The sequence below is a fragment of the Lygodium microphyllum genome, chromosome 18 (assembly GCF_053477565.2).
Source record: "Lygodium microphyllum isolate KBCC chromosome 18, Lygodium_microphyllum_v1.1.10, whole genome shotgun sequence".
In the NCBI taxonomy this organism is placed as follows: Eukaryota; Viridiplantae; Streptophyta; class Polypodiopsida; order Schizaeales; family Lygodiaceae; genus Lygodium; species Lygodium microphyllum.
In genome coordinates, this window is record NC_141152.1 from 46,358,061 (window position 1) to 46,383,152 (window position 25,092).

The 25,092-nt window shown below is 40.6% G+C and overlaps 1 long non-coding RNA gene and 1 pseudogene across 2 annotated transcripts; one reads left to right on the top strand and one right to left on the bottom strand.

Annotated features, from left to right (window-relative positions):
* Positions 1–5,395: 5,395 nt before the first annotated feature.
* Positions 5,396–15,159, bottom strand: LOC148020829 (uncharacterized). Of its 2 annotated transcripts, XR_015694636.1 has the most exons (4): positions 14,852–14,963; positions 7,154–7,326; positions 5,710–5,859; positions 5,396–5,623 (listed from the first exon to the last, which is right to left on the bottom strand). It is a non-coding gene; the product is annotated as an uncharacterized LOC148020829 (long non-coding RNA). The 2 variants fall into 2 exon arrangements; XR_015694637.1 differs by lacking the exons at positions 7,154–7,326; positions 14,852–14,963 and adding an exon at positions 15,062–15,159.
* LOC148020830 (phenylalanine aminomutase (L-beta-phenylalanine forming) pseudogene) lies at positions 13,226–15,604 on the top strand (annotated as a pseudogene).
* Positions 15,605–25,092: the final 9,488 nt, after the last annotated feature.

Below are 25,092 nucleotides of genomic sequence, written 5' to 3' on the forward strand. Positions count from 1 at the left end.
ATGGTTTTGGAGCAGAAGGTACAAGCATCGGTCGTGGAACATGAGGAATAGGTGGAGTGGAAACAGTAGGCACTGGCATAGGCCAAGAAACTGGCTGAGGAGGAGAAGAAATAATAGGGATAGAAGCAGGCATAGGAGCTGATGATGGTGTAGTGTCATGGAACCATTCTGTAGGCGGGTCTTCCATATCCTCCTCTTGGTCAAAGTTGAGACTGCATCCTGAGCATCCTGCCAATCCGTTTTAAGACCCATAGGCTTCGTGCGATCCTCAAGAAGCTCATCCAATTCTTCTTGAAGAGCAGGATCTGCAGCTTGCAAGAAAAGCTCAACTTTTTCAACATCCAATGCTCTTTGTTCAATGGCATCAAGCTGACTATACCTTTCTTCAAATTCTTGAATCAACTCTGAAGCAGCTAGACCTTTGTTTGGCATGTAGACCCACTCTCGGAATGACCGCCGAGTAGCCATACCAAAGTCCTCAAGGAAATATTCTTCTTTCAAGGCCTTCTTAAAATCTTGCCAATGTGTATTTTGAATAAAAAGATCAGTCACTTTTGCCCTCAAAGGGGGTGTGACAAGACGAAGGAAGTACTTACTCATAAGTCCAACTGGAACTCCAAAAAACCCCATCTTGATCTCATATGTCTTCAAATATGCTGAAACATTACGGCCATCAAATAGCTTCTTCTCATTCTCAACTGCTTCAATAGCCTTAGTCGCGCTGTTTGCATTCTCCTGCTCCAATAGAGTTGCCTTTGCTGAGACAACTGTTGTTGATGCAATTGTTGCTGCTGCTGCATATACAATTGTGTCTGCTGATTTTGGAGCTGCATATACATGGACATATTCTGCAAAATCTGCTTTAGATCCTCTGTCGAAGTACTTGGCGCAGCAGTCATTGATGGAGCTGAAGTAGAGGCAGTTGGAATTGTAGAAGAGGCTGAAATAGAGGCTGAAGTATCTCCCATCCTGAAATTTCTGGGACACTTTCACGTCCGGTTCACCAAAGATGTCGAAGGGTTTCGAAAGCAAAGTCGCATCCACAGAGGACCTTGACTAATTTCAGAATAGAAGATCAATCAAACAAGATCACAATTCAATTTGAAAGAAGGTTACCTCAATTTTTGATAATGGCACTATAATCACTTGTTCAAGCCTTTTCATCTCTTGAATGTGGTAAATAGACTATTTCTCACAGCTTGAGATAATCTCCTTGTGGTGACTTTAACTGTTTCACTAACTTGCTTGGTTCCCACCTCAGAAGCTGGGAATGATTTGCCAATCTCCTTCTGCAATGAATCTGTCATAGGACTTCCATTTAAGAATGTTTCTCCTCCTTTTACAGCAGTAAAAAGCTCATCAAGCAAGAACTCTTTTAAAAAAAGAAGGCAGAGTAGTAATATTTGGAGAAGGATCAAGAAGGAGAAAGGAATTAAGGTCATATGCAGTATATTGAGTAAGCTAATTAGTCTCTCTAGATCTGCTGATCGAGTGCATTTTGCATGCCCAACCGAGGTGCTGCCATGTGAGTAGCATCAAAGCCGCACTGAGGAAGAAGAGGCCTCTTTTACTCATGGTAGTCGTCATCATAATCTTCGTCTGCAACTTCATCTTCGTCTGCAAATACTGCTTCGTCTGTCGCTTTGTCTTCTTCTGTAGCTTTTGCTTCGTTTGCAGCTTCTAGTCCTCGTCTGTCGCAACAACGTCGTCCTTTATCGTCACCTTCCGCGTTATCGCTCCTATTCGTCTTGTGTCGTCACCTTTCACCTTGAATTCTTCTTCGTCACCCGTCTGCCATTCTGTAGAGCTCGCCGATGTTTCGTTTCATCAGTTGTCGCCTCTCGTCACCTTCCTCATCCTTCGTGTCTTTTTCATCAAGACGATTGAACTCGAAGCGTATTGTAGTTGGCTTTCTGACTCAGTGCTCACAAATAACAGATATTATATGTGAAGCATTGATTCTCTGTCAATTAAACCATCTTGAAGAATACAAGAATCACATTACCGATTAAGAAGACCTCCGAGAAAAATTTGGAGCTCTATTTACAGTAGGTCAGAAGATCGTCAGCACCGAAGACGAAGAAGTTAGAATGCAACTTGCCGAATGAAGACTTGACACAAAGCAGGTGAAAAAAAAACCTCCACAACTTCCATCATAGCCACGTCTTTTCTTCTTCCTCCTTTTTGAACCAGAAAAGCACCTTTCTTCCAATCCTTTCGTTCATTGCTTTTTCTCCAGTCGAACAGCTCTATTTTTACTGCCCGGTGGCCAAATTTTCTCCATGTCATCCTAGTTGGTAACAATACCATGCTCAATGGGATATTTTAAAGTCAATATTCCTTGTTTAGATTGAGCTTCATCACTAACATAAGCATCCCATACCAACCATAACACTAGTGTGCCATGGTCGGCCTACAATACTTGGAAATATAGCTTGAGGAGCATCATCTACTTTATTGGCTTTGCATAGTCTAAGAGTAACCATACCCTCAGTGAGACTATCTAGAAGCATTTCTACTTTCTGCATTCTATTATACATTTCCAATGCATCATCAAATCTTTGTGCCTTGATGAGAAAGTCTATAACACGATTGTACATTAAGCTAGCAGGCTCACAACCTAGATCACTCATGCGATCAAACAGTCGCAAAGCCTCCTGAATGTGTTCTTGTTGGGTATATCCTCCAATCAAAGAGCTCCATGTCACAACATCTCAATTGGATAGTGTATCAAAAATAACATGCGCATCTGGTAGGTTTCTATACTTGGCATACATGCCAACTAGAGCATCACAAATAAATTTCTCTTGCTCCAATCCCTTTTTCACTATATTGCCCATGCAAAACAAATGCAAACACAACAACTAAGTATGTACAAAGTAACAAATCCCACACACACAACTTTTGGGTGGATTTCACACCTCGAATGCGCAGCAATACGACAGCGCGCCTATGAACCCTTTTTATTGTAGTGTATCAGGTTTAATATTTTTCTCTATGTTTTTCTCTCCTCTCCCTCTCTCATTTTTTCTCTCTCCTCTCCCTCTCTTATTTCATTTTCTCTCTTTCTTTCCCTCTCTCATTTCCTCTCCCTCTCTCACCCTTACCCTCTCTTTCTCTCTTTTCCTATTATGTTTAGTGTTTTTTCTCTCTCCTCTCCCTCTCTCATTTCCTTTTCTCTCTTCCTCTCCCTACCTCATCCTCTCCCTCTCTTTCTCTCTTTTCCTATTAGGTTTTATGTTTTTTCTCTCTTTTTCTCTCTCCTCTCCCTCTCTCATTTTTTCTCTCTTCTCCCCCTCTCTCATTTCATTTTCTCTCTTTCTCTCCCTCTCTCGTTTCCTCTTCCTCCCTCACCCTCTCCCTCTCTTTCTCTCTTTCCCTATTAGGTATATGGGTTTTTTCTCTCTTTTTCTCTATCCTCTCCCTCTCTCATTTTCTTCTTCTTTCCTCTCCCTCTCTTATTTCCTTTTCTCTCTCTCTCTCTCTCTCTCTCTCGTATATGCTCCCTCCCTCACCCTCTCTCTCTCTTTCTCCCTTTCCCTATCAGGTTTAATGTTTTTTCTCTCTTTTTCTCTCTCCTCTTCCTCTCATTTTTTTCTCTCTTTCTCTCCCTCTCTCATTTCCTCTCCCTCCCTCACCCTCACCCTCTCTTTCTCTCTTTCCCTATTATGTTTAATATTTTTTCTCTCTCCTCTCCCTCTCTCATTTCCTTTTCTCTCTTCCTCTCCCCCTCTCATTTCCTTTCCCTTCCTCACCCTCTCCCTCTCTTTCTCTCTTTCCCTATTAGGTTTAATGTTTTTTCTCTCTTTTTCTCTCTCCTCTCCCTCTCTCCCTCTCTCATTTCCTTTTCTCTCTTTCTCTCCCTCTCTCATTTCCTTTCCCTCCCTCACCCTCACCCTCTCTTTCTCTCTTTCCCTATTAGGTTTAATGTTTTTTCTCTCTTTTTCTCTCTCCTCTCCCTCTCTCATTTCCTCTCCATCCCTTACCTCACCCTCACCCTCTCTTTCTCTCTTTCCCTATTATGTTTAACATCTTTTCTCTCTTTTTCTCTCTCCTCTCCTTCTTTCATTTTTTTCTCTCTCCTCTCCCTCTCTCATTTCCTTTTGCTATCTTCCTCTCCCTCTCTCATTTCTTCTCCCTTCCTCACCCTCTCCCTCTCTTTCTCTGTTTCCCTATTATGTTTAATGTTTTTTCTCTCTTTTCCTCTTCCTCCCCCCTCTCTTTCTCTCTCCCTCCCTCTCTCTCTTTCTCTCTTTCAATGTTTCCCTCTTCCTCTCCCTCTCTCATTTCCTGTCCCTCCCTCTTTTTCTCTTTTATTTCTTCTCTCTCTCTCTCTCTCTCAATACACACAAATTATACCAAAAACAAGTAAAAGAGAGAGAGGAAACTCCCTCCCTCTCTCTCTTTCTCTCTCCCTCCCTCTCCCTCTCCCTCTCTTTCTCTCTCATTTCCTCTCTCTCTCTCAATGCACAAGAACTATACCAAAAACAAGTAAAAGAGAGAGAAAACTCCCACTTCCTCTCTCAGTTTCTCTCCCTCCCCCTCTCCCTCTCCCTCTCTTTCTCTCTCTCTCCCTCCCTCCCTCTCTCTCTCTCTCATTTCCTCTCCCTCCCTCTCCCTCTCTCTCTCTTTCTCTCTCATTTTCTCTCCCTCTCTTAATATATACCAATTATACCTCATTTTCTCTCCCTCTCTCAATACACATGAATTATACCAAAAACAAGTAAAAGACAGAGAGAAAACTCCCTCTCACTACAATAAAACGGCTCCATAGACGTGCTTGTAGACACAATAATTGAATTGTGTTTAAAAATATCGTGCGCTTTTATAATCGCGTCTACTAGCACGTCTAAAATTTCGCGTCTACAAGTGCGCTTGTAGTGAAAACTGCACGCGTATATAGATGCGAAAACAAACACAAATATAGGCATGCCTATTGACGCACTCCGTAAATATATAATCATATTTATAAAAAAGTAGATATATTCATATTCTGCGTCTATAGAGGCGTGTAACTGCGCGTCTAAAAAGGTGTGTACTCTATAAAATTTTTATGATTATAGACGCGCATTTTTCCTGCAATTTTAGATGCGCGGATAGACGCGCAAAACAGAGTATGGAAAAAAAACTAGAGAGCATGTGGCTACATGCTCTCTAGTTTTTTTTCGTTTTCAAATTGTATACTTAGGAAAAACAGAGAAAGATTATTATACTGAAAGCAAAAGAATGTGGAGAGCCAAAGTCCATATATTGATAATAACACATGATGAGCATACTGTGCTGAAACATTTGTACATATTTCGAAGATTTTTATACTGAAAACAAAACAATGTAGAATACGAAATTTCATATATAAAGATGAAATGTTTTTACATGAGGAGTTCTAGTGCTTGTGACCTTAGGCATGGTCATAGTCGCAAGCACTAGCTGAAAGTAATACATATAAAAAATGAAAAGTAGAAGGCCAAGGGTCGAGACATGCATGTACGGGGCTCCTCTACATCTCTTCAGAAGAGGCATCATCGTCGCTACCACCACCGCTGCTGGTGCCGCTGTCGGTGTCGCTGTCGCCATCACTACTGCTAGTCCCCTCTTCGCTATCCTCAACTGCATCAGGGTTTGCCTACACAAAGGATTAAGGTATATAAATACCATTACAAACAATAAATTAGAGTTATCTATACTTTTCATGTAAAAAATAAAACATACCTCTTTTGGCTGTGGAATCCTCATGGCACAATTGTATTGCTCCTTCATGATCAGTCCCTCCTCGTAGAAATGCTGCCAAGTGGACGCCAGGTTATGACCTCGATGATAGCCTACCTCTGCAAGAGTAGGCATCCTACCAACGATATGATACTACAAAGCAATTTTAACATACAACGTATCAGAACACACTACATAATGAATTGAAAGAAATTAAAAATTTTAATTTTAAAAAAATTTCAAATAATACTTATAAACTCAGCCTCCCATGACTCCCTGCCACCCGATCCATAATGCGACGATCCCATGGTTGCCATCTGGATATGTCGCGCCTCTGCATGCTGGCGACTTGTCCTTTTCTCTGCTGCTCTCTTCTTGGCCTCTTTCCACTCCCTACGGTGGCAATTGAGTGGTTGGCGATATCCAGGGCACCCCTGCTCTTGTGTCCGTAGTGACTCATTGGTGCATGTCATAAGGCCAGACCTCTTGTTATGAAGCGCGTCTCTCACCTTTGATCGTCCCCAATCATCTGAGAATCATGAATTCTCGGGATTATAGTACTTTCTATGTACTGCCCTTAGTACCTCTTACCACAAACCACTTTTTTGGTGATTGTAGGAAATTATACAACCTTTATATGTGGCATGCACGACACTCCTCAAGTAGGCTATCACTTCCCTCTCCTGAGGGTTATGCAAAATACCACCAATATCTGTGATAGAGTAGTACATTTGTGGAGACTCACCTCTCTCATTTTCCAGTAAGGGTGATCAAGAGCCAGCTCCTAGGAAACCCTCACAAAGCTCTCAACCTCCTCCCTCGATGGGCACTACTCTCTATGTGCTTTTGGAGATGCAGGTGCTTCGGTCGATCGATGTACTTCAGCTGATCCCTGTGCATCAGTTGATCTGTGTGTATGCATAGTGCGTGGAGTACCTGCTAGTAGAGGTGTACCAAGGTTTGGTGTTTGTGCGACAGTGCTAGGAAAAGATGTGATATGTGTCCCAAACATGACACTAAAAACCTCCTCCGCAGTGGGAGGGTGACCAAGATAACTGGTCATCTTCCCCATGAATTGCTCATTGTTCGAGAAACCTCCAAAAAAACTACTAACACCTCTAGAAAACTCTGCTAACGTGTTATTCATGCGTTCCAAATTAGGATCAGTGCTGGAAGATCCAAGATTCTACATCTACACAAGCAAAAATCCATTACTACCAGCGTCATCTGCGTCTATACCCGCATCTATTAGCGCGTCTATATACGCGTCTAGACTCTCAGCTAGACGCGCCTACAGATGTGCAAAGTCGGACCATATTTTCCAAAACTCTTATAAAAAACGCGCAAAAAACCTCCATAGATTGTCTGAAGCATGTAAAGAGAGAAAGAGAGAGACAAACAAACAAAGAGAAAGCAAAGAAGATTGAGAGAGAGAAGAAGAACTCACCTTTTTTACTTGTTCCGACGGGTGGCGGCTAGGTTGTAAGCTCCTTGCCCTCCTCCTCCCTTCCCTTGGTAGGTTGCTTGATTCTTCTTCTCTTACTTGCTGTTTGGCTCTTGTTCTTTACTCTTTGGCTCTTCTTTCCTCCTCTTTTTACTCTTATTTCCTTCTCTTCTTGTCTTCATGAAGTGATAGATAGACATGATTAGTGACGTCGAGCTCGAATTGCAGAAAATACGCAAAAAATGCAGGAAAGCACTAGTTTGAAAAGAAAGTCATAATTTTTTAAAAATATATATATATTCGCGTGATGCGTCTGTAAGTGCGTGTAATTGCGCGTCTATATACGCAAATAAAACATATTACACACGCTGATAGACGCAATTACAATTAAACTTATTAAAATGCTATCTTATGGTTTGTCTCCATGTTATAAGTATCAAAATATTTAGGGAATATGACGTATATGCCAAATGAAATTATATATATCCTTATGATTCAGGTGTAATTATGTCGTCATCTTCTACTAGTATGGGACATACTGAGTCAACAAACAGTACATCCTCCAGTGAGGACGAGACATTGTATCTTTACAATTGAGACGCTTGGCTACGACGGAAAATCAAGTGTATGTGTGATTGTTGTCAAGGATGTTTTTTTCGAGCGTGTCGAATCACAATGTCACACCTCAGCATGTACGGAGAGTGGAACCAAGAAAAAGACCCAGTAATTTTTACTACTTTATTTGCATAAATATTATTGGTCTATGTTGCGTCTTCACCATTAAACAAAACCTTCTTTTTTTAAATTGAGCACGATGTGATACCACATCCTCAAATGGTCCCTCCAGGGTATCGAGAGGCTGCGAACCGTCGATGCGAGGAGGTAGAGCCCTCAAGAAGAGTAGAGACTGATGACGGCAATAGCAGCCCTTTTCAAATGCTCCATCAAGTTTTGGAGGAAGAGATTTTGGACAACATGGTGCACGATTTATTTTTCCATGAGGTTCAGGGGAAGGGTGCCACTAGAGAGACAGATGATCCGCTACAAATAGCGTCGAAAACTCCATTGTACGAATGTTACACATACTTCGTTCTACGTGCATCTCTCAAGATACTGAACTTAAAAACCACTTATGGATGGAGTAATACTAGCTTGAATGCATTATTGAAGTATGTATCATTTGATATTAATTCATAAATGCTTCTAGACAATATTTGCGGTTTGTTAACTCTGTTTACGCAATATATGCAGGTTATTGTCACAAATGCTTCTAAATGGAAATAAATTACCAACTAGAAGGAAGCAATCAAGGCATTTCTTAGCATCTCTTGGAGGTCTCGATTACGTTAAAATCCATGCATGTATCAATGATTGCATCTTGTTTCGTGGGGATTATGCATCAGCATGACAATGTCCTATTTGTGGTGAACCAAGATACAACGAGAAGATGAAATCAATGGATGTGCCTCGTAAGATTTTGCGATATTTTTCTATTATTCAAAGTATTCAACTTATGTTTAAGTGTGAATCTATTGCGAGACTCATGTCATGGAATATTAGTCACCATTCAAGTGATGGAAAGTGAAAAATTCCTTCAGACATACCAACTTGGCAACACGTAGACAATTTGTGGCCTACTTTCAAAGAAAAGCCTAGAAATTTGAGATTTAGTCTAGGATTAGATGGAATAAATCCATTTGGCATCAAAAGCACCTCATATAGTGTATGGCCAGTGGTATTGGTGAATTATAATATCCCTCCTTTCATGGCAATAAAAAAAGGACATGTAATGTTGTCTCTTTTGATTCCTGGAAAGCACAAAGTAAAAAACATGGACGTTTACTTAGAGCCTTTGTTCAAGGAGCTAGAAATGCTATGGAGAGGTATTGAGGTGCAAGATGTGGGTGCATCATTGTCCTCTAGAGATTTCACTTTAAAGGACATGTTGTTATGGACCATGTATGACTTTTCAAGCTATGGAGAGTATTCAGGTAGTTGCGTACTCTATTTTATGCATTCTTACCCTTAATAAAATATATGTCATCATTAACCCACTTGTTTCTATAGGTTAAACTACATCAGGATATCATGCATATCCAATTTGTGGTCCCTCTCTTGTTTCTTATAGACCGACACGCTTGAAGAAGGTTCTCTATGACAATCATCATCGTTTTCTTCCTATTGACCACCCCAAATATGCACCCTCCACTAATGGAAGAACTCCACAATTTCTAACCATTTAAGATTGAACAATGATCATCCTCCACTCGGCATGAGTCAATAACTAGTTTACTTCTTTTGTTTTTCTTTAAAGTACACTCCATTATGAGAACGAGAAATAATATATTATTTGTGCCTTAGATTCTCTATATTTTTTCGTCTCTCATATTGGACTGAACTCAAGATCAATCACCTATTGGACCCCATGCATTTATTCAAGAATCTTGCCTCTACATTATGGGATCACTTATGTAGCATTAGACGTATGAGACGAGCTTGGCCACGCATCGGACCCAGAGGAAAGATCGAGTTACCGCGTGCACCTTGGATGTTGTCAAAGACCGAAGAAAAGATGGTAAAGCAGCAGATATGTATCTTTCAAACTCCCATAGGATATATGAGATGCCTCAAGGGAGCCTTCATAAAGAAAAAGAAAAGAGATGTGGAGCAATTATCCGGTTTGAAGTCTCACGATTGGCACAAAATGATTCAGGTAAGGATTTTCATAGCCATAAATATATTAATAAGTGCTGTAACTATGTAGACTAATTAACAATGTATGAATATTTACATACAATTCATCCTTCCTACTAGCATATTCCATTGTGTTTCGAAAGACGTGCGTGATATCATTTACAAGGTGGGTGAGCTCGCGAGGTATGTATACATTATACTTACTTTTTAGTTTACATATTACGTACATCATGTAGCAAACTCGCTTGAATTTATGGACAAAACTAATCATCGTTGTCAATTGCATGTTGGTAGATTTGTGAGTTTGAAGGAAATCGATCCAAATACATTGCAAGAGGCTTGAGTATTGTCCATTGAGGTGGTTTGTTTGGTGGAGGAAAATTTTCCTCGCTCCATTTTGACCACTCAAGTACACTTACTCGTACATCTGATTGATGAGATCACAATTTATGGGGTAGTTCATGCAAGGTGGATGTTTTTTCTAGAGCGCTTTATGAAAACCCCAAAAGATTTTGTAAGGAAAAATGCACGGCTCGAGGGAAGCATGGCTGAGGGTTGGTTAATGCAATCATCCCTTGTACAAATCTCTGAATATCTTACTAAAGTGAACCCCTCTTTACCACGACTATGGAAAGATGATGAAGATTTGAGGATGACCTCTATAATACTCCAAGGAAAAGGAAGGAGCAAAGTGCTAATGAAACAGAAACTTCGTAAGTCAAATGTATTTTGTGTGCTTAACAGTGAAGTAATGAGCAAATGGGTGACACTATATAAAGAAGCAAGGGCAAGAAAGGTTAGCGAAAAGCAAGCATTTCGTGCTAGATATGGATGTAATGTCCCATATTTAGAATATTTAAGTGCGCTTCCACGTCATATTGATATAGATTGGCTACATGAAGAAATTGAGAAGATGGAAAAAGAGGAAGCGATAGATATATCGCAAGAGGAGTGGGAATACGCACGAGGTTGCTTATCAAAGGTGAGACATACTTATAATTAAATTATCTTTAGTTATATATGATATAATAATTTCATATGTTTTATCTTTAACTAAATCATTAATATGATCTCAACAGTGTACTATTAGTACACATTGTTCAATGCTATTTGGTGTGAAGGCAAACATTTTCGAACTCAACGTATAGATGATAATAAGAGAAATACCCGGGATTGTGATATCCTTGCAAACTTCCAAGATACCAATCGCACCATGGAAGGTTATTGTGGCTTGATGCAAGATATTTTGAAGCTTGACTTTAGGTGATTTTTTTATATATATACTAGATGTGAAGTCGTTTAAAGAAGTAGTAACAACGGGTGAGCATTGCACAATTAGACGTCATCCAAGTGGTTTTGTAGTGATTGACTCTACAAAATTTCACCAAGGCAAGAATGACACATTCGTACTATCTCAAAAATGCGAGCAGATATATTAGAAGCTATTCATTTTCATATATATTACTTCTTGATACATTCTCAAAATATAATAAATATCTAAGTTGCTTACTTTTTGTTTTTTAAATGCAGGTTGTGTATCACTCAACGGTAAACAATAACCGATGGTGACACATCATCCCCATATCTAATCATTCAAAACCAATATATGGCAATGCTACCAACATAGAGATAGTTGATGACAATCCAACAATCAATGATGATGTACATGATGATACCATGATCGATGATATACATGATGTAGTGCAAGATGATCCTCGCGAGGATGTTCAAGGAAGTGCAGAAGAAGATAACAATATGATTGCAGATGATGATGAAGAAATTGAGCATAGCAATACATATGACAATAGGATAGACTTATTTGTTTCATTGCTTATAATTGGTAACATAGACCTAGAGGTAGATAGTCTTGCAAGGGCCGATCTCATTGAAGATGAGATTGATAATTCGTTGTAGCATAAAATTAGCTTTGAATGATTGGATGTATATTTGTAATACTCAAAAATAACTAAAATATCAATTAAGAGCCATTTACTTTTGTGATACATATAACGTTTGTTGTGTTATAGTATTAGACTTGAATGCACACATCGAAAGAACAATGTACCAAGATGCACAAAGAAGTACAATTAAGTAAGCTATATTAGACCACAAAGAGGTAAAGTTGGTAATGTATTCTAAAAAATACTAGCTGTTAAGATGTTTGATCATATTTAGGGACTTTATGAGAAATGAAAAATCTATGCGTTTATTTTTGCATCTTTAAGCGTGTTTAAAAACGCGGATATATAGACGTGTTTTTTGCGTCTATGTACTAGCGTTAGTAGACGCGCTAATAAACGCGCCCGCTATTTCACGTGTACACTGTGCGTCTATAGGGCCTTTCTCTTGTAGTGTCTTCCTCTCTCATTTTCTCTCTCTCCCCCTGTCCCTCTCCCATTTCCTCCCTCTCCCTCTCCCTCTCTCATTTCCTCTTCCTTCCTCTCTCTCTCCCTTTTTTTTCTCTCTTATTTCCTCTCCCTCTCTCAATACACACGAATTATACAAAAAATAAGTAAAAGAGAGAGAAAATACAAAAGCAAAGCAAGAATGGATAATGCACTCACCGTAAAGTCTCGAAGAAGGGTTTGGCGTCTCCTCTTCGCCCTCCGTACACCTCCTCCTCTTCTTCGCGAACGGCGGTGGCGGTGAGAAGCCTTCTTTCTCCTTTTTTCTCACTTTCTCTCCCTCTCAGCAAGATGCTCGCTTTCCCTCTCGCTCTCTCTTTCGTGAATGCGCGAAAAATGACGCGCTCGGGTTTCGGCCCGCGTTTTTTTCCTTTGTAATGATGCAAATAGCGACGCCACTATTTCTCGTCGCTATACCCTTATATCCTTGTAGTGTATATAGAGGTGTTTTAATGTAACGTTTCAAGTAATCTCTGCAAAGATCCCTATCGTTTTTTACAATAATACATTTTTCTCGCCTTTTGGCAAAAATATCACAATGGGATATATCCCATGGATTCGACTCGAAGGATCAAATCCCACTTAAGGGGCTCCATCATTGCAGGTGAGAGTTCACGTTCTTGACTATTCCATAGATGCCTATGGTTCCACCTAGATTGAGGATTTTCTTAAATCTGTTGGTCTTCAGGCGACATGATTGGTAAGGTGTTCCTCCGAGAAAACTTGACGCGACAAGTAAATCTTTTAAGAACGACTAGAGATGTAGGGCCAAAAAGGACAAGCGATAGCTGCCGAGATGGCCTTCCATACTGGATCGAGAAGGACTGTTTCATTTTGATTCTGCCAATCGGGGAGGCGGCCGTCTCGAAGATGAAAAACGTGACGGAATTCTTCCTGCTCGACAGCCCCTCGCGTACGTATGAAAGTATATAAGGTGGTTGGTGCGACCCTGGAGTTCTTCACAGCTGCGCAGGTGAATCCTCGGCGTGCGCGCGTGTGAGATTGCAGCTGATAGCGCAATCGGTGTAAGTGACCAGCTATAGGCGCCGACGTAGCAATGGCCCACATTGCGTCTTTCGTGTCGCTCCTGAAGGAGTACGAAAGCACAAATGCGGTGGTCCTCAACGGCAGAGATCTCACAATCGCCTCGATTGCGGCCGTGGGGAGGCGTCCAAATGTCAGCATTGTGATGGACGAGGTGGCTTGCAAGGCTGACGTGGACGAGTCCAGGTCGTGGGTGGAGATGGCCGTGGCCGCTGACAAGGACATCTACGGGATCACCACGGGCTTCGGGGCCTGCTCCGACAAGCGCACCACGCAAGTCCGGGAGCTTCAGGAGGAGTTCGTGCGCTTCCTCACCGTGGGCCTTTTCGGGCCGGATCGCGGCGGGGCTCAGCCGGCCTCAACAACACGTGCGGCCATGGCAATCCGGCTCAACAGCCTTCTCTTGGGCTTCTCCGGCATTCGCTGGAGCGTGCTGGAGTCCCTGGCCACCCTGGCCAACCGCAACATCCTGCCCAAGTGCCCCCTCAGAGGCAGCGTGACGGCTTCTGGTGACCTCCTACAGCTCTGCCACATGGCCGGCCTTCTGGTGGGATGCCCCACTGTGAAAGCTTTCCTGCACCCGCATGAGCAGGGCGGCAGCGTCAAGGTAGAGATTCCTGCCGGCGAAGCTCTCAACCTCGCGGGCCTGCAGCCCGTGCAGCTGGGCGCCAAGGAAGGCATCGCCTTGGCCAACGGCACTTCCTTCGCCACAGCCGAAGCCTCTCTCGTGGTGTACGATGCCCACCTGCTGTTCCTGCTGTGCGAGGTCTGTTGCGCGCTCTTCTGCGAGGTGATGTTCGTCCGCTCGGAGTTCGCCGACCCGGTGCTGCACCAGGTGAAGAACCATCGCGGCCAGATTGAGGTCGCCGCCACCATGCGCTGGCTGATGCAGGGCAGCAAGCTCATCGAGCGGGGGGACCAGATCTACAAGCGGAACGCTCTGAAGCGCCTCAAGCAAGATCGCTACGCTGTGAGGTCCATCCCACACTGGCTCGGCCCCCAGCTGGAGGCCATCCAGCAGGCCGTGCTGCCTGTGGAGAACGAAGCAAACAGCGTCAACGACAACCCCCTCATAGACGCCGCGCGTGACCGCGCGCTTCACGGGGCCAACTTCCAAGGCACGGCCATTGGCTTCTCCATGGATGGTCTTCGCGTGGCTCTCGCCGCCATAGGAAAGCTCATCTTTGCCCACTTCACGGAGCTCATGTTGGAGGTCACAAACAATGGTCTCACCAGCAACCTGGCGTATGGCCCTGACTTCGCCTTGGACTTCGGCTTCAAAGGGGTGGATATCGCGGTTGCGTCCTACTTGTCCGAGCTCTTGCATCTCGCCGCCTCGGTCACCACCCACGTCCAGAGCGCGGAGCAGCACAATCAGGAGATCAACTCCCTTGGTCTCATTTCAGCTCGCAAAACTGCAGAGGCAATCCACCTCCTCAAGATGATGCTTGCCTCCTTCCTTGTCGCCATCTGCCAAGCTGCAGACCTTCGGCACCTTGAAGAGTCTCTCCATTCAACGGTGCTTGCAACCATTAAAAATGTCCTCCAGATTACTAACCTTCATCCGCAAGAGGACATCGATTCTACCATCTCCTCCGAGATCCTTGCCCTAGTTGACCACCTCAATGTGCTCGAATACGCTCATGACCCGGGCAATGCTTCTCTCCCTTTCATGTCCCGCCTCAACACCATCCTCTTACATCGTGTCGAGGAAGGCACGCTTGCTTCACATGACGTCTACTCCTTCAAGCAGACCCTCCGAGAGTACCTTCCGCCAGCTCTTGTCGCCGCAAGGAAAAATTTCCTGAATGAGACGTGCAGCACCAGCACCAGCACCAGCACCACATGTAATGGAACAAGTGGTCGTAAATCATCACAATACAGTAATGGTAACTCCACTACATATAGTAATGGTAAGCCCACCGCCTCAGCTTGCTGCAACACAGGCACTAACAAGATACGCTCATCCAAAGCCTATCCTCTGTATAAATTTGTGCGCAAGGAGCTCAACACTGAGATCGCGACGGGTGCCTTGCAAAGGTGCCGTTTCCTCGGAGAGGATGTTCAAAAGGTCTTCAATGCTATCCATGATGGCACCATCGTAACACCTTTATTGAAATGCTTCGATGGTTATCTTGACAAACATCAGCCTGCTGAAGCATAAGCCCATCGAACGAGAGTGCCTTGAGCTGTATGGTGCAATAATGGTGGCACATTATTGGGCCTAGCATTACCTTGTAATGAATAATCTCTGGACTATATCTACCTAAATAATACAGAGGCAAATTTTAGTCAATCCTAACATACGCAACATAAGAAGGCATGTAAATTAGCGATAATAGTAAAGGTAACGACAATTGGCATTGCAGTGAGGATTCTAACATAGAGATGGGAGGACAGAGTGCATATATGAAGAAATATATTGTGTGCAAGGGTCCAGTGTCACAAGTTTCAAATGTTTACATTTATGAAATAACTTAACTTTTAAGAGTAGTCTATGCAATTGTGTTGAACATTTCCTTTGGATGAGGTACAACTAGGCTTTCTACCTTGTGATTTGTGTGCCAAAAGCTTTCTTACCTCTTTAAATTTCCAAAATATCATGGAGTTATTGGAACTATTTAGTGTTGCTAAGTCTTTTTCAATAGGTCTCTATATTGTACACGAACATGACAATGTATTGATAATGGGACGGTATTCTTAGTTTTTATAACGAGTGAGTGGAAAACTTATATTTTAGGAGTGAAAACTATACCAAGAAGTGCAAGTTATGAGAATCTATAATTTTGCAACAGCATATGTAGATAATCCCATGCCAGTGAGCAATATGCATATTGGGTCCAATGCTAGTGTTGCCAATTTGAAATCTTTTGTGATGGTGATCAGTGTGATCAATTATGTTAATGTAAACCCTTATGGAAGGAGGCCCCTGTCTTTTTCTATATGTCTTCCTTGAAGAGATGCCACTTTCTTTGGGAAAATGTGCAACGCCTTGAATGTTATACATGATGGTATAATTTTAGGACCTTTATTAGAACACTTTAATTCCACACGTCAACCCATCCAAGCATCAACAAATGGAAAAGTCTCTAGAGTTATATGGTGCAATAATCATGGTGTATTATGGGGTTCTTATATTACATTGGAGCAATCTATGTTGTTTTTCTACCTTAAACATGCAAAGTAGTTTTTAAATCTATCTCCAGATAAAGGTATATTGGTTTAGCAAGCTTGGCAATGCGACAATCATAATAGTATGAGCACTTATTATGTGCATTGTAATTATTCATCTCTTACTCCTATGAAATACACTACAAGAGAAAGGCCCTATAAACGCGCACTGTACATGCGAAATAGTGGGCGTGTTTATCAGCGCGTCTATTGGCGCTAGTATATAGATGCGAAAAACGTGTCTATATACCCGCGTTTTTAAATGCGCTTATAGATGCGAAAATAAACACACAAATTTTTCATTTTTCATAAAGTCCCTAAAATGATCAAACATCTTAACATCTAGTATTTTTTAGAATACATTACCAACTTTACTTCTTTCTGAGTATTACAAATATACATCCAATCATTCAAAGCTAATTATATGCTAATATAATGAATAATCAATCTCATCTTCAATGAGATCGGCCCTTTCTAGACTATCTACTTCTAGGTGTATGTTACCAATTATAGGCAATGAAACAAATAAGTCTATCCCATTGTCAGATGGATTGCCATATGCTCAATTTCTTCATCATCATCTACAACCATATTGTTATCCTCTTCTGCGTTTCCTTGAACATCCTCACACGGGGATCATCTTGGACTGCATTATGTATATCTTCGATCATGGCATCATCATGTACATCATCATTGATTGTTGGATTGTCATCAACTATCTCTATGTTGGTAGCATTGCCATATATTGGTTTTGAACGATTAGATATGGGGATGACGTACCACCATTGGTTATTGTTTACCATTGGGTGATACACAACCTGCATTTAAAAACAAAAAGTAAGCAACTTAGATATTTATTGTATTTTGAGAATGTATCAAGAAGTGATATATATGAAAATAAATAGCTTCTAATATACCTGCTCGCATTGTTGATGTAGTACGAATGTGTCATTCTTGCCTTGGTGAAATTTTGTAGAGTCAATCACTACAAAACCACTTGGATGACGTCTAATTGTGCAATGCTCACCCATTGTTACTGCTTCTTTAAACCACTTCACATCTAGTATATATATATAAAATCACCTAAAGTCAAGCTTCAAAATATCTTGGATCAAGCCACAATAACCTTCCATGGTGCCATTGGTATCTTGGAAGTTTGCAAGGATACCACAATCCTGGGTATTTCTCTTATCATCTATACGTTGAGTTCGAAAATGTTTGCCTTCACATCAAATAGATTTGAACAATGTGCACTAGTAGTACATTGTTGAGATCATATTAATGATTTAGTCAAAGATGAAACATGTGAAATTATTATATCATATATAACTAGAGATAATTTAATTTTACGTATGTCTCAGCTTTGATAAGCAACCTTGTGCGTATTCCCACTCCTCTTGGGATATATCCATTGCCTCCTCTTTTTCCATTTTCTCCATTTTTTCATGTAGCCAATCTATATCAATATGACATGGAAGCGCACTTAAATGTTCTGGATATGGGACATTACGTCCATATCTAGCACGAAATGCTTGTCTTTTGCTTACTCTTCTTGCCCTTGCTTCTTTATATAGTGTCACCCATTTGCTCATTACTTCATTGTTAAGCACACAAAATACATTTAACTTATGAAGTTCCTCTTTCATTAGCACTTTGCTCCTTCCTTTTTCTTGAGGTATTATAGAGGTCATCGTCAAATCTTCATCATCTTTCCATAGTCATGGTAAAAAGGAGTCCACTTTAGTAAGATATTCAGAGATTTATACAAGAGATGATTGCACTAACCAACCCCCCTCAGCCATGCTTCCCTCGATCCATGCATTTTGCCTTACAAATATTTTAGGGTTTCTATAAAGCGCTCTAGAAAAAACATCCACCTTCCATGAACTACCCCACGAATTGCGATTTCATTAATCAGATGTACGAGTAAGTGTAGTTGAGTAGTCAAAATGGAGCGAGGAAAAGTTTCCTCCGCCAAACAAACCACCTCAATGGATAATAATTGAGCCTCTTGCAATGTATTTGGATCGATTTCCTTCAACTCACAAATCTACCAACATGCAATTGAGAACGATGATTAGTTTTGTCCATAAATTCAAGCGGGTTTACTACGTGATGTACGTAATATGTAAACTAAAAAATAAGTATAATATATACATACCTCGCGAGCTCACCCATCTTGTAAATGATATCATGTACATCTTTTGAAACACAATGGGATATGCTAGTAGGAAGGATGAACTGTATGTAAATATTCATACATTATTAATTAGTCTACATAGTTACTCCACTAATTAATATATTTATGGCTATAAAAATCTTTACCTGAATCATTTTGTGCCAATCGTGAGACTTCAAACCGGATAGTTGCTCCACACCTCTTTTCTTTTTCTTTATGAAGGCTCCCTTGAGGCATCTTATATATCCTATGGAAGTTCGAAAGCTACATATATGCTACTTCACCATCTTTTCTTTGGTCTTCGACAACATCCAAGGTGCACGTGGTAACTCGATCTTTCCTCTCGGTCCGATGCATAGCCAAGCTCGTCTCATACGTCCAATGCTACGTAAATCCTCCCTTACATTGACAAAATCACGAGCCCCAATTAAGTGATCCCATAATGTAGAGGCAACATTCTTGAATATATGCATGGGGTCCAATAGGTGATTGATCTTGAGTTCAGTCCAATATGGGAGACGAAAAAATATAGAGAATCCAAGGCACAAACAATATATTATTTCTCGTTCTCATAATGGAGTGTAATTTAAAGACAAACAAAAGAAGTAAACTAGTTACCGACTCATGCCGAGTTGAGGATGATCATTGGCATGTATCCAAGTGTCCTTCCAATCTTGAATGGTCAAAGATTGTGGAGTTCTTCCATTAGTGGGGGGTGCATATTTGGGGTGGTCAACAGGAAGAAAACGATGATGATTGTCATAGATAACCTTCTTCAAGCGTGTCGGTCTAGAAGAAACCAGAGAGGGACCGCAAATTGGACATGCATGATATCTTGATGTAGTTAAACCTATAGAAATAAGGGAGTTAATGATGACATATATTTGATTAAGAGTAAGAATGAATAAAATAGAGTATGCAACTACGTGAACACTCTCCAGAGCCTGAAAAGTCATGCATGGTCCACAATGGCATGCCCTTTAAAGTGAAATCTCTAGAGGACAATGATGCACTCACATCTTGCACCTCAATACCTCTCCATAGTATTCCTAGCTCCTCGATCAAAGGCTCTAAGTAAACGTTCATGTCTTTTACTTTGTGTTTTCTAGGAATCAAAAGGGACAACATTACATGTCGTTTTTTTATTGCCATGGATGGAGAGATATTAAAGTTTACTAATACCATTGGCCATACACTATATGAGGTGCTTTTGATGCCAAATGGATTTATTCCATCTAATCCTAGACCAAATCTCAAATTTTTGGACTCTTCTTTGAAAGTAGGCCACAAATTATCTACGTGTTGCCAAGTTGGTGTGTCTGAAGAAATTCTCCACTTTTCATCACTTGAATGGTGACTAGCATACCATGACATGAGTCTCACAATAGATTCACACTTAAACATAAGTTGAATACATGGAATAATAGGAAAATGTCGCAAAACCTTACGAGGCACATCCATTGATTTCATCTCCCAGTTGTATCTTGGTTCACCACAAATAGGACAGTGTTGTGCAGATGCATAATCCCCACGAAAAAAGATGCAATCATTGACACATGCATGGATTTTAACATAATCGAGACCTCCAAGAGATGTCAAGAAACACCTTTCTTGCTCCCTTCTTGTTGGTAATTTATTTTCATTTGGAAGCATTTGTGACAATAACCTGCATATATTGTGCAAATAGAGTTAACAAACTGTAAATATTATCTAGAAGAATTTATGAATTAATTATATCAAATGATACATACTTCAATAATGCATTTAAGCTAGTATTACTCCATCCATAAATGGTTTGTAAGTTCAGTATCTCGAGAGATGCATGTAGAACGAAGTATGTGCAACCTTCGTACAATGGAGTTTTCGATGCTATGTGTAGTGGGGCATCTGTCTCTCTAGTGACACCCTCCCCCCGAACCTCATGGAAAAATAGATCGTGCACCATGTTGTCCAAAATCTCTTCCTCCAAAACTTGATGGGGCATTTGAAGAGGGCTGCAATCGTCGTCATCAATCTCTACTCTTATTGAGGACTCTGCCTCCTCGCATCGACGCTTTGCAGCCTCTCGACGCCCTAGAGGGACCATTTAAGGATGTGGTACTGCATCTTGCTCAATAAAAAAAAGGAAGTTTTGTTTAATGGTGAAGACGCAACATAGACCCATAATATTTGTGCAAGTAAAGTAGTAAAAATTACTGGGTCTTTTTCTTGGTCCCTTTCTCTATACATGTTGAGGTGTAACATTGTGATTCCACGTGCTCGAAAAAAACATTCTCGACAACGATCACACATACATTTGATTTTTCATTGTAGCCAAGCGTCTCGATTGTGAAGACGCAATGTCTCGTCCTCACTGGAGGATGTACTGTTTGTTGACTTATCATGTTCCATACTAGTAGAAGATGACGACATAATTACATCTGAATCATAAGGACATATATGAATTCATTTGGTATATATGTCATATTTCCTAAATATTTTGATACTTACAACATGGAGATAAACATTTCGATATTGAAAGACTAGGAAGGCCATGTTGATCCAAAAACAACCATAAGCTAGCATTTTAATAAGTTTAATTGTAATTGCGTGTCTATCAGCATCTGTAATATGTTTTATTTGTGCATATAGACGCGCAATTACATACGATTACTAATGCGCCACGTGAATATAATTTTTTTAATAAAAAAGTTATGGCTTTCTTTTCAAACTAATGCTTTCTAGCGTTTTTTGCACATTTTGTGCAGTTCGAGCTCGACATCACTAATCATGTCTATCTATCACTTCATGAAGACAATGAGGGAAGGAAATAAGAGTAAAAAGAGGAGAAAGGAAGAGCTAGAGAGTCAAGAACAAGAGCCAAATAGTAAGGAAGAGAAGAAAAATCAAGCAACCTACGAAGGGAAGGGAGAAGGAGGACAAGGAGCTTGCAACCTAGCCGCCACCCGTTGGAACAAACAAATAAGGTGAGTTCTTCTTCTCTCTCTCAATCTTCTTTGCTTTCTCTTTGTCTGTTTGTCTCTTCCTCTCTCTCTTTACATGCTTCAGACAATCTATGGAGGTTTTTTTTGCATTTTTTATAACAGTTATGGAAAATATGGTCCGACTTTGTGCTTCTGTAGGCGCATCTAGCTGATAATCTAGACGCGTTTTTAGACGTGTATATAGACATACTAACAGACGCGGGTATAGATGCAGGTATAGACGTAGCATGTAATATGTTTTATTTGCGCAGGATAATAATGGATTTTTGCTTGTGTAGATGTGGAATGATCCTAGATCTTCCAGTATTGATCCTGAGTTGGAACGCATGAATCACACGTTAACAGAGTTTTCTAGAGGTGTTAGTAGTTTTTTTGGAGGTTTTTTGAACAAGAAGCAATTCATGGGGGAGATGACTAGTTATCTTGGTCGCCCTCCCATTGCAGAGGAGATTTTTAGTGCCATGTCTGGGACACCTATCACATCTTTGCCTAGCACTGCCACACAAATACCAAACCTTGGCACACCAAACCTTGGTACACCTCTACTAACAGGTACTCCACACACTATGCATACACACAGATCAGCTGATGCACTTGGATCAGCTAAAATACATGGATCGGTCGAAGCATGTGCATCGAGTGAGGTAGAGGGTGTTGAGAGAGAGAGAGAGTACGAGAGAGATACACAAGACATCTCCCAAAGAATGATTCATATTGATGTAGAGTTAGTATATATAGGTGAGACCCAAGTCAAGTGAGAGATGATATATATAGTTGTAACATCCCCACTCAAACAAAGGTCTCTGTCTGCGAGTGAAAAAACCCTTGGGGAGAACAAGGGAAAAACCCGAGCCCCTACACATACCTACGATAAAAAAATGATTTACTATAAAGCTTTCTTGAATACAATGATACATGCCTCAATCAGTGAGACAAGAACTTGGAACAATACCAAGTTCATGTCTTAATGAGCTAAAGCAAGCTTCACTAAGAGATTTTGTGAAGATGTCTGCAACCATTTGATCACTGGGACAATGCTCCACCATAATGGAACCTTTCTTGACTTCATGTTGAACATAATGATAATGAATAGCAATATGCTTTGATTTACTATGTTGTATATAGTCTTTGGTAAGACTAATAGCACTTTGGTTATCGCATCGAAGAGGTGTACTAGATGATGAAGGATGTCCCAAATCTGCAAGCAGTTGTCGAAGCCAAACTAGCTCGCGAGCTGCTAATGATACAGCAACATATTCGGCTTCAGTTGTAGAAACCGCAACACATCGTTGTTTCTTGCTGGACCAAGAAACCAAACATCCATTTATAAAGAAACAATTCCCACTTGTAGATCGCATGGATAACTATGAACTTGCCCAATCAGTGTCTGTATATTCAAATAGGTCAAGAGAAGTTGAAGAAGATAAAGAAGAATCCTCTCGACGATGATAAATAAGACCAAATTCCTTAGTACCCTTGAGGTACTTAAGAATACATTTTGCAGTACTCCAATGAATAGTGGAAGGAGAAGAAAGATACTGTCCCAAAAAGTTAGCTGCAAATAAAATATCTGGTCTTGTGTTTAAACCAATAAATTGAAGACAACCAACAAGATTAGCAAAAGGTTGATGAATGGCTGATTCTTCATTACCTGTTGTAGATGTACCCTTGGTAGAGCTTGAAAGAATGGGAGTGTTAGCAGAGTGCGCATTTGTCAACCCAAACTTCTTAACAATATCATTAATAAACTTTGTCTGGCGAAGAAGAAGAATGCCTTGTTTTCGGTGTCGTTGAACTTGAATACCCAAACAAGAATGTATCTCACCAAGATCCACCATTTCAAATGCAGTCGATAAAAGCTTCTTCATAGCATCCAAGAAAGCAATATTATTTGACACAAGAATAGTATCATCAACATATAGAGCAAGAATAATAAAATATTTGTCCTCCCTTTTTATGTAAAGATTTGGGTCAGCAAAACATGCAACAAAACCTTTAGATGTAAGGAACTGATCAATCTTAATATACCAAGCACGAGAGGCTTGCTTCAATCCATATAAGGCACGATGAAGCTGACATACAAGATGCTCTTTTCCTGCAATCATAAAACCTTCAGGTTGCTCCATATAGATTTCTTCTTCAAGATCTCCATTGAGAAAAGCCGTTTTAACATCCATTTGGTGAATTTCTAGATCAAATAGTGTTGCAAAAGCCAAAATCATACGAACAGTTGTGGAGCGCACAACGGGAGAAAATGTTTCTTGATAATCTACTCCTGCAATCTATGAGTAACCTTTTGCAACAAGTCGTGCTTTGAACTTATCAAACGAGCCATCAGCTTTGGTCTTGGTTTTATAAACCCATTTACATTTGATAGGAACACGATTTGGGGGGAGTTCAGTAAGAATCCATGTCCCTTTGGAGATTAAAGAATCGTACTCAGCTTGCATAGCTTCTTGCCATTGATCCCTTTGAGATGAATTGATAGCTTCCATATACGATATTGGATCCTCTTGGACAGACATAGCATCATCAAAGACATCATATTCAATAGAATAGAATCCATGCTCTATCTCAATAGGAAGATCAACATAGATCTCCAAATTTTCATCAATCTTCTTTGGAGGTGAAGGAGGTTTATGATCATCAGAATTAGTAGAATCACAAAGCAAGTAAGGAAATGCACTAAGCAAAGATTGTGTATCATCTGAAACATCTGACGACCATGTGCCACCCATAGTCTTCTCATCAAATATAGCATCACAGCAAGTACATTGGAAAACGGTTTGAGCAATCCTAAGTTTAAGGCTGTGAAGGAAAAGGTGATTGAGTTCACATTAAAGATGTGTCAAATGAGTTCTCAACTGTGGATGCACAATCTATTTGTGATAGGGCTCGTATTAGCATAACGACTTACTCAAAGATATTCAAAGGTGTGAAGGCTACGTTTGGTCATGTGCTGAAGAGAAATAGAATCGTGCCTCTTCCTCAACCTTTGAAGTTAATAGAGGCTTGACGGCAACTTAATACAAAGGTTTTGGATTGATAGGAGATCCCATGTATGTTCAATGTGTGGAAACACTAAAGGTTGGGACCAGAAATGCATATCAAGTGAAGTTCATTGAACTCAACAATTACCATTTAGATTTGAACAAGGTGTAGTCGGCAATGGTAATGTACTACAATATGTCTATTGAGGAATGTAATGGTAAATTGTAGTTTGTTATAAAATTAGATGAAAGTGAGGTTGTCAAAGGAGTAAAGCTTGAAAGAGTCAGTGTAACTCTGATGAATAGAGCTTTACAATTCGAGAAGAACAACCCAGGGAACTTTAGTGTTCAATCTGAGCGCCATGTGTGGTGGCTCGCTACATTTGAAGTTCCTAAGGAAACATTTGAGGTGCTGCAACTGTTCTTTATGCACACAAGCATTCCAAGCATCATCGATTGTCAGGAACATGGTGAG